Consider the following 9,290-nt stretch of genomic DNA (forward strand, 5'->3'; position numbering starts at 1 on the left):
GAGCTGAGATGGTAAAAATAGCAGACTTTGAAAAATAATCAATGTACTTTAACCCAGCAGACAGCATTTTGTTTAGCAAGTTTTTTCACCTAATATGTAACAACATCTGCCCAGTCATGTCCTTACTCAATGCATATTAATTTACCCTTGGGGATTAATAAAGTATTTCTGATTCTGTTTCTGATATGTTTTGTTTTACCACGCAGCCTTTGATCTGATGACAAAAATACCATGGTCAATGCTAAAACCGGCACTAAGTATTTTGTTAAAATTTTGTACTAAAACTGGACTAATGAACCACAAGTGTGGACAACACCTTAGCAAACAGCAGTTTTAATGCAATATTAAGCTATCTACAAACTGAATCAACCCTACCATACATCCATCCATTTTCTACCGCTTGTCCCTTTCGGGCTCGCGGGGGGTGCTGAAGCCTATCCCAGCTGCACTCAGGTGGAAGGCGGGGTACACCTTGGACAAGTCTCCACCATCACACATTAATAATACTTATTTTTCTTGTTAGAACAGTCGCTATGTATCCATGCAATTAATTAGTCTGATTTCTCAAATAGTAAATTGTTTTGTATTTTTACACCTTCGCGTGAAGTCCAAGTGTCCATGCACTATCTCTAAACCGACTATTGGTCATACGCCATGTGCCTCCTGTACACTGGGGGGGCGCTTTTTTAATTTTAGGCATGGATAAATGTATTGCTTTTCCGCTTGACCTATGACATCACACTAGGCATCTGCGGTTCCTTACAAGTTACCAGCCTAGCTCTGCTGTACCTGATGTCCCCTGTAATATTGGCACAGACGACAAATATTACGTCTTTAATGTCTTTGCTAATGTTAAATAGCATGCAGCATCAAGGAATGATCTTGGATTGCGCTACGAACATGACACTACTACCAAGAATGTATTGAAGCGAATGCAGGTACGAAGCAAAGAAAGACCGGCGGAAGAGTTTTTTCGAATGGAATTTCAGACGGAGAATCATGGAAACAAAACTTTTGAATGTCTCATAGTTCATTCATAATGCTCTGGGGATTGATGGAAGGAGTTTTAAATCCGGAGAAAAAGACTGTTCTTGCCCCGGCTGATACTGTTCCAGGTGAAGTTTGCTATTGTTCTGGACTATCTTGCCAGTTGTGTGGAATACAGAGTTATTGTTAATCAGTTTGGAGTGCACAAATGCAGCGTGAAGAGGTTTGTGTACGCTTTCTTCTAGACCTGGGGGAAATAATCGTGATTTAGATGCATCGCAATTCGGACATGGACGAATATAAAGTTGATTAGTAAACGTCAATAATCAATCATCAATTTACTTATTGTAAATAAACTAATGCAGACAGTTGTGAAAAATTGGCTGACTGCAGCGAGCCACCTCACCGAGAGATCCGACCAGCTCCTTTGTTTTAGGACTTTTATGTTCCAGTTTTGCACACATTCACACTTATAAATGTGATAATTAATTTAATTGTTTCTTTCTTACAAATGCACTGTTTTTTAAAGTTGAAAGTGATACATTTTTATTTAGTGAAACGAAAAGAAATGTAAAACTGCATCAATAAACATAAATTAAAGATTAATCAATAATCGATTTGTAATCAAATTGTAGATCCTGAATCATAATTGAATCGTGAGGTGCCCAAAGATTCCCACGTCTACTTTCTACTTTGCCTTTATTATACTGGCTTCATTGTCTTTAATCTCATTTGTATTGCGTTCGGGAGTCCGAATTAAGCCGGCATCCTACATTTTCTTAAAGGGGAACTGCACTTTTTTTGGAATTTTGCCTATCGTTCACAATCATTATGAAAGACATGACGATGGATGAATTTCCGGGTCCGAAAAGGCTGTCAAAGTGTCCCAACTTGTCTGATTGTAACTCAGCCATCTATTTTTCAGGTGAGAGGCATGATTTATGATCTATAATAAACTTGCAGGGAAGCAAGGAACAGCAGACCACTTGATGATGTAAGCATAAGCACACCCGGAAGTAATCACAGCGCCGCTCTAAATAGTTCATCTGCGTTAGCGTATATAATAATAATAATATCACCAATACTTGTTTAATATTCAAGTAAAAAAATGTAAATTGAGTATTGTTGGCGCTCTTTGAATAGTTTTTTATCGGATAGGGGCGGGATAGTAGAGATCCCATTGGTTTCGCTGTGCGCAGACCTTTATTTACATTTATTTAATATTTCGAATACATAAAAAAAAAAAATCCATCCTTCGTCACATCTTTCATAATGATTGTGAAGGATAGGCAAAATTCCCAAAAAAGTGCAGTTCCCCTTTAACTCCCTTCTTAAGTACATTTCGGTTTCTTTTTTCTACCATCGATGCACTTCAAAATGTTCCATTCTTTTCATTTGTGAAGCAAATAAAACAGTCTCCTCTTCATTACAATTGTATCTATGTTTGTGTTGCATGGTATCTGCTTCCAAAATATTTCCTGCACGTTGAGACTGACACATACACGATACAAAGGGTCCACTCCAGCAGCATATACTGGTTTCCAATCGCATAATCCAGGTGTGTTAGTCTGATTTTTCAAAAAACGAAAACAATCGGATTAAGGTGTTTCCATGGGTTGTAGGATGCTAATTTAGAACAGAACTATTTGAGAAATCGGACTAATTTTGTGCATGGACACGTACTGGCTGATTCTCAAACAGCGGTACGTGTACTGCAAGTAATCATTTGATAGTATAGTGTTTTATTTTCCTATATTCAAACACAGTGTTACTGTTGAACAGTGGCCAAAAAATTCAAATATACTTGTTATATAAAATGTCTGCCTTGTTTTAATGAATAATTTGGCCTACAATGGAACTGTATTTTAATGTTACTATGGTGGTACTTGGATAGCCACATTTTTTCTGAGGTGGTACTTGGTGAAAAAACTTTAAAGAACTACTGTATTAGAACATTGGTATACTGGCCATATGAATAACTACTGAGACACAAAGAAGTGGTAGGATTAAACAAGTCATACCAAAGATTATAACGAGTCATACCAAAGACTATAAAAATGGGACCCATTACATCCCTGCTTGGGACTCAGCATCAAGGGTTGGAATTGGGGGTTAAATCACCAAAATGATTCCCGAGCGCAGCCACCGCTGCTGCTCACTGCTCCCCTCACTGCCCAGGGGGTGGAACAAAGGGATGGGTCAAAAGCTGAGGGTAATTTCCCCACACCTAGTGTGTGCGTGTGACTATCAGTGGTACTTTAACTTTAAAATAAACTCCTCCTTTTCAAATATGTTAAATTGTATGTGTGGAAACATGGGATGCACTCAAATGTCACTTGTTAAAAGCTTGTTTGAAATAAACTAAACCATTACCATAAGTTTAGAATAATTGTGATAAATGAAGAGTCATGAGGCAGGATTATAGTAAATAAGATAAATAACTTTAAAAATAACTAAAAACTAAAAACATGACATAAAAATAATATTGATTTTGTCTTGTCTCAATAGTTTTATTGTCTTAAGTCAATAAAGTAAGTTGAGTGTAAATAATGATAGGCACACTAACCACTAATGACGTACCTAGTTTATGTTTTCAGGTACAGATACTGTTCAGTTAGTACATTTTGGATGAGTACTGAACGGTATGACAACATAATAAAGGTAAAATAATTGCATCATGCATACATTATGTTACAGTTGGTTATGTTTGTATATGCAGGTATATTTAAGGTATATGATCAACTTTATTTTTTAATGAGGTCACCCCCGCTGTGGTGATGGCTTCTATCTCGGCCAGTGGATGTCCACCACACCCAGTCTGTCTGTCAGAAACTCACTGACGTTCTAATCTAAACATCAACTAAATCTTTATCGTTGCCATCCAAAAAGTATATTTTGTTCTATTCAAAAGAACAATGATTATACTATAGCACATAATACTGTATGAACCATAGGAGACATGTTCTAACTTTAGGCAGAAACAGTTGTTATTTGGACTATGTTGTCATGTTGCCAGCTAACTTCGACAGTGACCCTCCCGCTTTGTCTGTGTCCTGACTCTTATTCCTCATTTATTTACCTCTTTTGCAAAAGTTTTTGGTTTAAAAAGAAACACACTAAACCACCATCATTCTCGCCTTACCTGAGCACAACTTTGAAATAGTTTGTGGGGAAGATAGTTTTGCTTGTAGCCGCGGTGTTCCAGCCCAGGAAAGGAAACCCGGAAGTGACTGCAGAAGGGACCACCCTCCTGTTTGGTTGTCGTCTGCGGACGCCATTACGGCTCTGCTGTCAATAGACAAGTCTTAGAACTTTAGAGTCAGAATGGCGACTGATGTGTTACAGTTTCTTGTCGTGTTGATTTATTTTATTTGGACATTTTTTAGCTGTTTATATTTTGGCGACATGTATGTATCTTAATTTTGTTTAAGAATACTACATTATTCGTCTTAGTATTATTATTCAGATTCAGTCAGATATAAAAATGTCCTGAATTCAGTCAACATTAAAACTTTCTCTACATTTGAAACTATACTTTAGAACAGACCTGGGCAAAATACGGCCCGTTATGATCTTTAATCCGGACCGCCGGACGTTCTAAATAATTTTTTTAGACCTTTAACATCAGAACACCGCTGCCATAATAATGTGCAGTGCTGTTTTTAAATTACTGTAAATCTTGAACTATAAAAAGTATTTCAATGGTCGAAATCTGCGCTTTTGTGTGTTATACGAGTTATTACGGTAATCTACGTACGGTAATCTACGTCACGGCAGCTCAGCCGGGCAGCACGGTGGAAGAGGGGTTAGTGCATCTGCCTCACAATACGAAGGTCCTGAGTAGTCCTGAGTTCAATCCCGGGCTCGGGTTCTTTCTGTGTGGAGTTTGCATGTTCTCCCTGTGACTGGGTGGGTTCCCTCCGGGTACTCCGGCATCCTCCCACCGCCATAAACATGCACCTGGGGATAGGTTGATTGGTAACACTAAATTGGCCCTATATGTGAATGTGAGTGTGAATGTTGTCTGTCTATCTGTGTTGGTCCTATGATGAGGTGGCGACTTGTCCAGGGTGTACCCTGCCTTCCGCCCGAATGCAGCTGAAATAGGCTCCAGTGACCCCCCGCAACCCCAAAAGGGACAAGCGGTAGAAAAAGGATGGATGGATGGCAGCTCAGCCAAGGAACAAACCGGAGTGGGCGGGGTTTGTTTTCAGAGCAGCCAGCCCGAAATGCATGTGTCAGAAACAGATGCAAAAGCAGATTTTTACGTGATAATATATCACTTTGCATTTATATTTTGCTGTTTGTTACATTTTTGTTGTTTTTTGCGTGATTGTAAAAGATACACAACTTTTGAGGTGCTGGTCTGAGAAGTAAAAGAGGAGCGACGTTCATATGTTGTTAATTTTCAGTGTTTTATTGTTCATAGTTGATATTGTAAATCCCACTTTCTTTATTTTAATGTAAATTTTGGGTGTCCCATTCAGTAAAAAACTGTGAAAATCCATTCAGTTTTTTTTAGGTTGTCTGTCATGACGTCTTTAGAACTCTATCGAACATTGTGACTATTGGTATTAGTGTTCCAGGAAAAAAAGGGACCCAAACATACATACTGTACAGCAGATTTTTACAGCTAAATGTGTACTTATAATTTATACACTCATACACCTTGGTCCCCCAGACACATTGTTTCTCTCAATGGGGCCCCCGAGTCAAAATATTTGCCCAGCTCTGCTTTAGAATGTGACTTTTAACAAGCCAAAAGGTTTTAAATATCAAAGCAAATTGGCGTACTAATAATTCTGTTTAGAATTTTTTTTAAAAAAGGTGCTATGAGTACAATCATAGTACGACAGAACTACATAACTTATTGTTATTTACTATACCAAAACTTCAGAGATACTTTATTGTCAATTTTTTGCCATACAGGCAATACATTTTTAAATTCAATTCAAATCAAACAACTTTATTAAAATCTCTAGAAAGAGCATTTCATTGTGGGCAGCAGGTTGTCGTGGTTCGTAAAGCCTACTCATGGCCCACAATAAATAAATAGTCAATAAATACATAAACAGTACAACAATACAACTCTCTGAAGAATTTAAAAGTTTAAGAGTGGACGAATGATTTGGAAAAGCTATTTGTTTTACACATAAGAAGGGCATAACGTTGCCCTGAAGGCAACAGAGAGAATTCACCCGCAAGGACATGGCTAACATGCTCTCTGCTTTTCGGAGGATTTGTCGGTTGCAAAAGAAGTTTAAGTCTCTTAGTTTTACTCCGGTAATATTAGAGCAAGACTTAACAATACACAGGCTGTTTTGGTCTTTATATGAAAGACAGTGAAACCAAAAAATAAAAGAAAAACACATAAGACTCTTAATAAATGCTTGATAAAAACGACAGAGTATAACAGGCCTGACAGAGAAAGAATTGAATTTCCTGAGAAGATAAATTCTCTGTTGTGCTCGCTTCAGTAAAATCTGTGTTCATATACAACTTGAGCTGGTCGTCAAAAGAGGTCCCCAAGGATTGATATGATGAAACAATGAAACAATGTCAACTTTTTTGTTATGTATGATGCACTCCAGAGAAATTCCCTTCTTCAACTAAAATCAATAATTATTTGGTTTTAGCTACATTTAAATCCAAAAAGTTACAGTCACACCAGGAGATAAAATCAGTTATGGCGCACTCATGGTTTGATTGTGAACCATAGCAGTGCCGTGTCATCAGAGAACTTAATCAGATAGCTGTCCTCCTGCCCACTCCTGCATTCATCAGTATACATTAGTGTTAGAATAGAATAGAATAGAATAGAATAGAATAGAATAGAATAGAATAGAATGCCTTTTATTGTCACTGTACACAGGTACAATGAGATTAAAAGCAACTCCAGTATCAGTGCGACAGTCTACAAATATGCAAAACATAGGAAGGAAAGAAAAGAAAAATAGTGCAAAAGGAAGTATGGTGCACAGTCCAGTCCTAAGAACGAATGTTCTGAATGTGTTGTTTAAATATTAAATATTATACTATACTATACTGTTGTCCCGATACCAATATTTTGGTACTTTTCGGTACTTTTCTAAATAAAGGGTACCACAAAAATTAGCATTATTGGCTTTATTTTAACAAAAAATCTTAGGGTACATTAAACATATGTTTCTTATTGCAAGTTTGTCCTTAAATGAAATAGTGAACATACAAGACGACTTGTCTTTTATTAGTAAGTAAACAAACAAAGACACCTAATTAGTCTGCTGACGTATGCAGTAACATATTTTGTCATTTTCCATTCTATTAGTTTGTCAAAATGATTAAGGACAAGTGGTAGAAAATGAATTAGTAATCTACTTGTTCATTTACTGTTAATATCTGCTTACTTTCTCTATTAACATGTTCTATCTTCACTTCTGTTAAAATGTAATAATCACTTTTTCTTCTGTTATTTGATACTTTATATTAGTTTTGGATGGTACCACAAATTTGGGTATCAATCCGATACCAAGTAGTTAAAGGATCATATATTGGTCATATTCAAAGTCCTCATGTGTCCAGAGACGTATTTCCTGAGTTTATAAACATAATATACATTTTAAAAAACGAAAGCAGATGTTGTGAAGCCCAAAAATATTGGCGTAATCATAATAGTATTGACTAGATACGCTACTGTACTTGGTATCATTACAGTGGATGTTAGGTGTAGATCCATCAATGGTGTTTGTTTACATTTTGACGCCGGACCGGTACTTTTTAGAGGCAGTATAGTACCGAAAATGATTCATTAGTATCGCGGTACTATACTAATACCGGTATACCGTACAACCCTAGTATACATAATAAAAAGTAAGGGTGAAAGGACGCATGGAGATGGCTGCAGAGTCAGAGAGACAGCTGTTCACAGAGACTCGTTGCCCTGTGCCAGCTAAAAAGTCTAAAATCTGTAGCACAATTAAAATTTAGACACAAGCCTCTCTCAAGAGATGTGGCTGCATTGTATTAGATGCTGAAGAGAAATCAGCGAATAAGAGCCTAGCATGGGCTTGTGGCTTCTCTAAGTGTTTGTAGTGGTGGTTGAGTATAAAAAGCTTTGTGTCATCTTCACCTCCCCCTGCTTGATAGGCAAGAATCAAGATAGGATACACTTTATTTATCCTACAATGAAAAAATTATGCGGTTGCAGTGCAGACACAAAAAGGTAAAAAAAACAACACATGAAAACAAGAAAGAAACATCAAAGAATACAAAGGACATAAAATACATGACAAGTGCACAGAGCTGATGAAACCAGCTGCGACTTCAGCTGCATTATTTGCTACGAATGTAAAACACTAAGAAAAAAAAAAAAGAAAAGAGAAATTAATAATATATATTTTGCACATACGATTTGTATAGACAAACAACAAAACACAGCACGGCCAGAAACAGGAACCAACCAAGAGAGTCCTATGTTGCCCACTAGCTCTCGGCCAATGTCCTGTCCGTGTGGATGGTCGAAAATCCGTCCAAGGAGACTGAAGTGTCCGATACATGCTCATTCAGGCAGGGTTCCGTGAAGCTTTTCCATCCTGACGCTCAACGCTAGCTCACCAGCCCCGTCTCTTCCTCCCTATCTCCTCCGGTCTCTCCACCCGGACGCCTGTGTGGCAGAGGGCCAGCAGCTGGTCTGCAGTGCAAACATGGCCATAGCCAAAAGGTTCCTGGAAGGAGTATCTGAAAGTTCACAAAAAAGCACCAAAAAGCATTGCAGAAGTCAATAAAGTGTCACCCCTTGTTCCAAAGGGGCCCGAACCAAAAGGCAAAAAAACCCATATGAAAACGAAAAGGAAACATCAAGAACACAAAAGGAGGATGCGCAGGAGCACAGAGCTCCTGCAACCAGCAGCCACTACAGGATAAAAAGCCCTGAACCCTCGCATCCTGCACTCCGGAGCAAATTTCCAAGCCTGTGGAGAGAGTGGCCGCTGCCTCCAAGTTCACTGTCAAAACAGTTCAATCGGAAAAGGAAAAATGACACATCAAAGAGATGCTATGCTGTCTTTACAAAAAAAACACACATACAATTCCTCAGCAAAAACAACTCAAGATGAGGAAAGTACAGGACTTATCATTACTTAGTCCAATTTGTTTAAAGGCCTACTGAAACCCACTACTACCGACCACGCAGTCTGATAGTTTATACATCAATGATGAAATCTTAACATTGCAACACATGCCAATACAGCCGGGTTAACTTATAAAGTGCAATTTTAAATTTCCCGCTAAACTTCCGGTTGAAAACGCCTTTGGATGATGACGTA

The 9,290-nt window shown here is 37.9% G+C and overlaps 1 protein-coding gene across 1 annotated transcript in view; it reads right to left on the reverse strand.

The window, feature by feature from the left end:
- zgc:63587 (uncharacterized protein LOC393431 homolog) overlaps window positions 1-4,227 on the reverse strand; it is a 54,899-nt gene extending 50,672 nt beyond the window's left edge. The window contains exon 1 of the mRNA XM_062025601.1: window positions 4,130-4,227. The gene's annotated coding sequence lies outside the window, so the exon portion shown is untranslated. The remainder of the gene's footprint in view (window positions 1-4,129) is intronic.
- Between the last annotated feature and the right edge of the window lie 5,063 nt (window positions 4,228-9,290).

The sequence above is a fragment of the Entelurus aequoreus genome, linkage group LG17, assembly GCF_033978785.1.
Source record: "Entelurus aequoreus isolate RoL-2023_Sb linkage group LG17, RoL_Eaeq_v1.1, whole genome shotgun sequence".
Lineage (NCBI taxonomy): Eukaryota > Metazoa > Chordata > Actinopteri > Syngnathiformes > Syngnathidae > Entelurus > Entelurus aequoreus.